The sequence below is a fragment of the Pygoscelis adeliae genome, unplaced genomic scaffold, assembly GCF_000699105.1.
Source record: "Pygoscelis adeliae isolate BGI_AS28 unplaced genomic scaffold, ASM69910v1 Scaffold159, whole genome shotgun sequence".
Taxonomy (NCBI): Eukaryota; Metazoa; Chordata; class Aves; order Sphenisciformes; family Spheniscidae; genus Pygoscelis; species Pygoscelis adeliae.
This window is the reverse complement of record NW_008825562.1, coordinates 1,316,937-1,323,825: the sequence shown is the minus strand read 5'-3', so window position 1 is coordinate 1,323,825 and position 6,889 is coordinate 1,316,937.

Below are 6,889 nucleotides of genomic sequence, written 5' to 3'. Positions count from 1 at the left end.
TCATCCACTGTCATATACTCCATCTCAAGAAAACTGTCTAAGGAAAAAACGTATTTTGATATACCCAGTCCTCACCAGGGAATCGGACATAACTTTAGTCATGGACAGAAACATCTACAGTAACTCTGTACATCAATTCTGATCACTGATTTTATACATGTTTTTATAATGCCAACAGAAGGAACATGCTTCCAACATGAAAGTTAACATTATTTCCCCCAAAAACCGTGCAGGGTATTTTTAACTTTTATCATAGAATCAGATACAAATTATTGACAATTCAAGACCTTCTCAAGCCAAGGAAGGAGACTAATAACGAACATCATAACTTCATGTTACTGGACAGCTTCATTTTAATTCGTAGTGGGAAGAAGGAGATGAACAGGTTTTCAGCACTGAAGCAAATCAGTCTCTGAAGAATTCATTGGAAAAAAATTTTTAAACACATGATCAAATTAAGCAGTATTACAACCAACTGAGGTATGTATAAATTTCCTTGCAAAGTGATACTTAACTTGGGGGAAAAAAAGGACTCAGAAGTGCAATTCATAGCATCCTTGGCTTTTTAGGCACATAGCATTAGCTGCATATTTTCAGTCAGGAAAATACCTGTATACTAATTAAAATTTAAACTTGGGGGCCAGGGTAGGAAAAAATGAGCCTTCTAGAACTGAATTCAAAACACGAACTGAGTTTTATACCATTTTTATGTTATCAGTGCTGCAAGAAATTAAGTTTGCAGTAGCTACAGCTTCATTTAGGTACAGATTATATACAAGTGTATCATCCTACAGTATTTCTTTAAATGCCTATTAAAGCCTATGAATAAGACTGAAAACATAAAAACGAAACATGACAAACGGATATTGTCAAGTACTTTGATAACTGACATAGTAGCAATATAACACATCAGGAGAGGATTTAATCCTACAAATGGATTAACACTTTCTGGGTTAGAAATATTATTGTAAGAAAACAGGGATATCACCTTTACCTACAAACAAGGGACAAAAATATTTTGGGTTGCTTTTTGGAAACTTCCAGATGTTTGGTATCTTTATTATAACAACAAGCTATATTAACATTATAACAGGAACCTCTGGGAAAATTTTCACAAGTACTTCAGAGAGGTTGGACTTATCTTCTGAACAACCACTGGAGTAGATCCGAGTTCATAAAAAAATCTGATAAAACCAGTATGTCTTTAAGTATTCAAGGCTGTAAGTATTTGAAATCACTACTTCATTCTGAAACCGCAGGGTAGCCAACATTTCCTAGTCTCTTTGAAAGTTCTGAAGGAAAAAAAAATCTTACCAAAGAGATTACTGCATTTTAAGTAGCCCTTGATAACCTCTATCTGTGAAACCACCAGATGATGAATGAGATTAATGTGTGGAGGGTTTTTTTGTTAGTTTTTTTCTGTTGTAGAACTGTTTTGACTACAACTGAAAAACTGTCTTTGCGGGACATATGTATAATATATTCTGTGTAAGAACTGTCATTATACAGAGTATTTTTTGCCTCTGATATTTCTTCATGCCACACATTAGTTAGAAATATGCTATTTACTTACCAATAAATCAACCTATTTAATAAGAACTTGACTTTACTTACACTGAATGTCAAGCACAAATCATGAAGTAGACTATTTAAAGAAGTTATTTTGCTTTTTGTTAGTCTTCCCTAACAGTATCATCTAGGCATCCAGTACGCATCATACTATGTGAATTTAGAGCCTTAAAAAATAATCCCTGATTTTTGCAAATTCTTTTTTGTTTGTTTTAAGGAAACATTAATTTGTGGGAATTATTTCTCACTGAGCACTGTGCTAGCATATTTAACTCTTAACCCCTGGCATACTGTCCACAAGTTACTGGTGTAAGTTTACTACGTTAGCCAGACATTATTCATTACTTATTGCTCTAAATAAATAAGGTTGGAAACACTGTGGTGCTTATAATGCCAGCTGACAACTCTCAATACTTCCTTTGCACAATCTGATTATCAAATGGAGCCAATAATGACAGGAATTCATCTGTATTTCTCTAAAATATAACAAGTTTTCAGTTTGGGAGAGTTTTCAGAATTTTTTTATACTACTCAGCCATCAAGGGAATTCTCTAGATATATAATTGATATAGTAGCTTTATCTTTTACATCACAGTATTGCAAGATTGGTAACATCCCGTCTAGATCAAAACACAATATATTGAGGATCCACTGCAGAGTTATGGAAAAACATTGACAAAAAGCTGTTATACTTAAAGAAGATATCAGTGAAACCCGACTTTACCAGCAGCATAAGGAATAGAAAAACCTCAGCAGCTTGATTAATGTTGTTCTTGTAACAAACATAAAACAGTGCTGCATTCTTTGAATTTTGGAACAGATGAGAATGATGCCTTAAGGAAAGAGCACTTTCTATCAGAAATTCCTTAAATTATTCTTATTCTAGTACAGGAGCAGAATGAGCCAACAAGTCTGCATATCTGGCAGTGAGAACTCTGAATTGATTTATAGAGCTTTTTGTGCTTGAAATTTTATTGTAAACTTACTTTAAAAAACAACTCACTCATCTATTAATACTTAAGAACACATGCAGGGTCTGACGTTTGCTATGTTAAGCAAACAGAAAGGATTTCAAAGCTAAATAAACATTGTCAGAACTTCTTTCTTTTCCGGTGAAGGCTGAAGCTTGTTAGAGGGAAGAGAAAGCACTGAGAAGTAGTGGGGTACTGAGAATGGAAGACTGACATCAAAGTTGTGCAATACCTTGTAACAGTTGATTCTCTTTCCTCATTGCAAAATAGGGTTTCTTACAACTTCAAGTAAAATACACCTTTTCTAAATACTATTTTTATATGCCAAATATACCTCAAGTATCTGCTTTCATACATTTTTTACTTACGGTCATCAAAAAGATACAGTTCAAAGAACTACAGGATCAAAAAAGCCCAGTTACATATAGAAAAGCTATAACAGATATAGATCTCTTTCTATATATGCATTCGTCCACTTTTTTCTTTTCTTTTTTTTTTTTGCTTGCTTGCATAATTTATTACACACAAGTTTAAGTTTGTGTTATAAGCCAGAATCAGAATCATGGAAGGGAATGCTATGAAGTTATTAAAAAAACACTACCTCAGAACTTAACACAACTGGAAAGACAAGAAAAGTACTAGGATAACATAAGAATTCAAGAACATATGTATTTTATTTCCAATAGCACTGATGACAGACACTTTTGTAGAGGGAATTATACATAAAAATAATTCAGTAGAATATTACTTGTGCCGCAGAGGAAGCCTACCAAGAGGAGTAAGTCTTTTGCCAAGCCACACCTGTTAAACATGTTTAATGCAACTCCCTTGTGTTTTGCCACCTGAGACTTGAGGATGCAGGAGTTAATTCTGCCATAGTTCTCTGAATATACAAAATACTAGTTATGTTAACCAAGCTGGACAAAACTGGCCAAAATTCAATTAACCTCAGTGAAGTGTCACAAGAACATAATGCCTCAAAATTAACTGCTCAGACCTAAGTCCACATCATACACAAAAAGTCACGCAGGCCTGATTTCATTGTGCATGTACAACTATAGACAATTTTCCAGCTGGTGCTTTGACATGACAGTAGGTTTAATATTTTACAAATACATTGTTTCAAAAATTTTGCTTTCCTATGGCATCCAGACAGAAACTATACTGTACTTGCTCACAGCACAATGAAACTGAGTGTTACCACCAGTTTTGACTTGGAAAGCTAGCAGCAAAATTTACTCCATTTCTGATACAAGTTAGGTGTAGAAAACGTATTTCTTTCAGGATTTTAGTCTATACATAAACCATTCCTTCCAGTGATTGCTGACATTCCATAAGAAACTTTTCCTTATGAAAGTGACAATGACAGGGTAGTCTTCCTTTAAAATTTATATCCATATTGAGAAGAAACTATTGTCTGAAAAAATAAAACTTGTCTGGAACGCAAAATACATCAAAAATAATTACGATAAATGACTTCTTAGACCACAAAGGAAAATATATTCTATTTGCACATGCAGTACTATCAGGCTCTACTTATAACACACCCTGCACTTGAAGCTCTAACATTGTAATAAGAGATGCAATAAACCTCCTTTTCTCATTAAAAAGCAAAGTAACTATTTTTATTAGAAAAGTGAGCTAATAATTACAGTCACTCCTGATTGTCAGTCAAACAATATCCACAACAGTTTCATCCAGGCAGAGTACCTCCAGAAAAGCCTTTCTTCAAAAGATACATAAGGTAAGAAAAGTCCGTGAAATAGAGACACTTGTTCAAGAGAAAGATCCTGGGTTTCTATGCCATGCTAGGTATGTATACATCCATAGAATACGACTATTCTGATAGTACTAAAACTCTCATTCATCCAAGTAAAATTTGGTGTTAATTAACATTTTAGGTCTGTTAAGTAACAAAACCTGGAAATACGATCACGCAATAGGAATTTATTTAAAAGTCAGGCTAAAAATCAACCTCTCAATTAACCTGAGTAAAATTACACCTCTTCGACACTCACCCATTCTTGACTTTCAGATTGTTGTTAATGAGGAATTCATCACAACCTTGAATAAGCTGATCCAGCAGCTAAGTGACCCTTACTGTTGAAAGCGTGTTCCTCCTCTCACAATCTGTCTAGCTTCAGCTTCCCCCCCAGAAAAAACCCATTATATCTTTCATTATTATTGAAGCAGAGAGGACTAGGTATATATTTGAAGAGCATGGGCACATCGTAGCTCTTGCCTCCACATTCTAAACCTGTTCCTTTTGTTTCCCCTACAGAGGCCACAGCATCCCTACAATAAAGAACAGTACCAATACATTGCTCTTGCCTGAACTTTGCATCCCACCAGAAATTTAGTACAAAACAGCCAGCAAAAAAACCCCCACAACCCCACACGACCACCAGCCACAAATACACACTTTGGCAAAAAACAGGGCAGGAGTCTGATTAGAGCTGCCTTAAACAGTTTTGGGGTTAGAGGTTAATTCCATTAATGTTTCTGGCATTTCAATGCAACAGACTTTCCCAACAGGACAGACAAAATCTTGCAGCATTACTGCCTTTCATGACCAAATCATGGACACCTTTCTGATAACATCCAGACTTCTAGAAAAGCATGTATTTAGAAACTTCTATTGCTTCAAAGCTTTAATAACCATGATGATGTAGCCAGCAAGTTTCAGAAACAGTTAATTGCAGTATATTTTTCCATATCCTCCACAACTGTCCAACAAAGATAGCTCCGTGTATAGCTGCACCACAGCTTGAGGGAGTCGTTTTCAGTTTATGTCTCCTCATATTTGAACACAGATAATCCTGCCATGAGTTCCTTAAAATCTAGTTTTCTTTCCAAGTGTCACAATTAAGGCAAATTAGGTTTGAGCACAGCAAAAACAGAACCTTAAGATCAAAGCCTGGAAGGATAAAATAATTTTGGTTTAGAGAAGCTAGTAAGAAGTGAGCAGAGGAATAAATTTTTAAATTTTACTGACAGTCCAAAAGCTATAATTTCTTTTCTCTAAAAGCAACTTTATGGTATTTCAAAAACTCAATAAAATGACACTATCTTTTCTTTTGAGAAAAAGCTACCTTCTTTCTCTCTCTGTCATGAATCAGAAACTCAAATGGACACAATTGTTTCTCAGCAATAGTAAATGTTTGACATTCATTTGTAACATCAGCATTTTCAACAATTTCAGGAGTTCATAAATTTGAAGCAGTGATAACTAATGGATTTAGGTGCAAGTATAGTCATTCCTACTAACAAATAGCAGTCAGTTCAGCTAGACCAATGCGTCATCTCACAGGATGTATACACACATGCACAAATGAAGGATAAAGGGTAATGATTTTTGAAACTATATTAGGTATTCATTAATTACCAGATGAACTGTCTCATCTACTAGCTCAGAGGTGAAATTAAAGTTAACTATACCCCTAAATAACTGAAATAAATTACCACTGACATCACAGTATACAGAATCCTCATTAAATGTATAATAAAAAAAAAGTATTAAAAGCTGTACACATCCATATTATGTCTCCATTCAAAAAAACCAAGTCATATTTTCCTGGAACATGACATGCAGCTATTAAATTAAACTGTCTTTGTAAACTACACCTTTATAAAATTAGGAGAACAAAGTTGAATGATTAAAAAAAAAAGTATCAGGATTAGGAGGATTATGAGGTAGAAGCTCCCCACCCCCATGCACTAGTTGATCAGTGGAGTAACAGAAAGAAGAGATGCACTGGCACAAAAAGGGTCATTTATTTCTGTGATTTTTTTTTCTTCAGTGATAAGACCACAACACTGGAGATAGTTTTCCTTAATATTTTTAGGCTTAGCTTTCACAGAAGTCCGTACAGAAGCTGTTCTGAACACCTGCTGCTTCCAGCGCACGTGGAAGAAGAGGAGTCATTTAAAGACAGGCTGCCAGATACGCCTCAAACGCAACTTAATGAAAAGTCATGTTGGGATTTAATTACCTCTATTTCAAGATACAGTTTTCCTAATATTTTGGCTGAATTTTATATTATTAGGGAAAATAACAACAGGGAGAAGTGCAACATAAAATTAATTCTGCTGTGGTTTACAACTAAATATAAAGCCACTCTCAGGTACAGTTAAATTTTACCCTAGGGAGAAAAATTTGAGTATTTAAAACGGTCTAGAGATCACGTGTTCATTAACTTATCTCCTGACGGCAGCATTTCTGTTCTTCCTGCAGTTACGCTGTATTGGAGAGACGGGCCACATCTGCACTGTGAAGCACCCCCCCCCCCTGTAAAAACCATTCACAATTTTAATAACGTTACCTTAAACACGGAACCCGCCGCGGGACG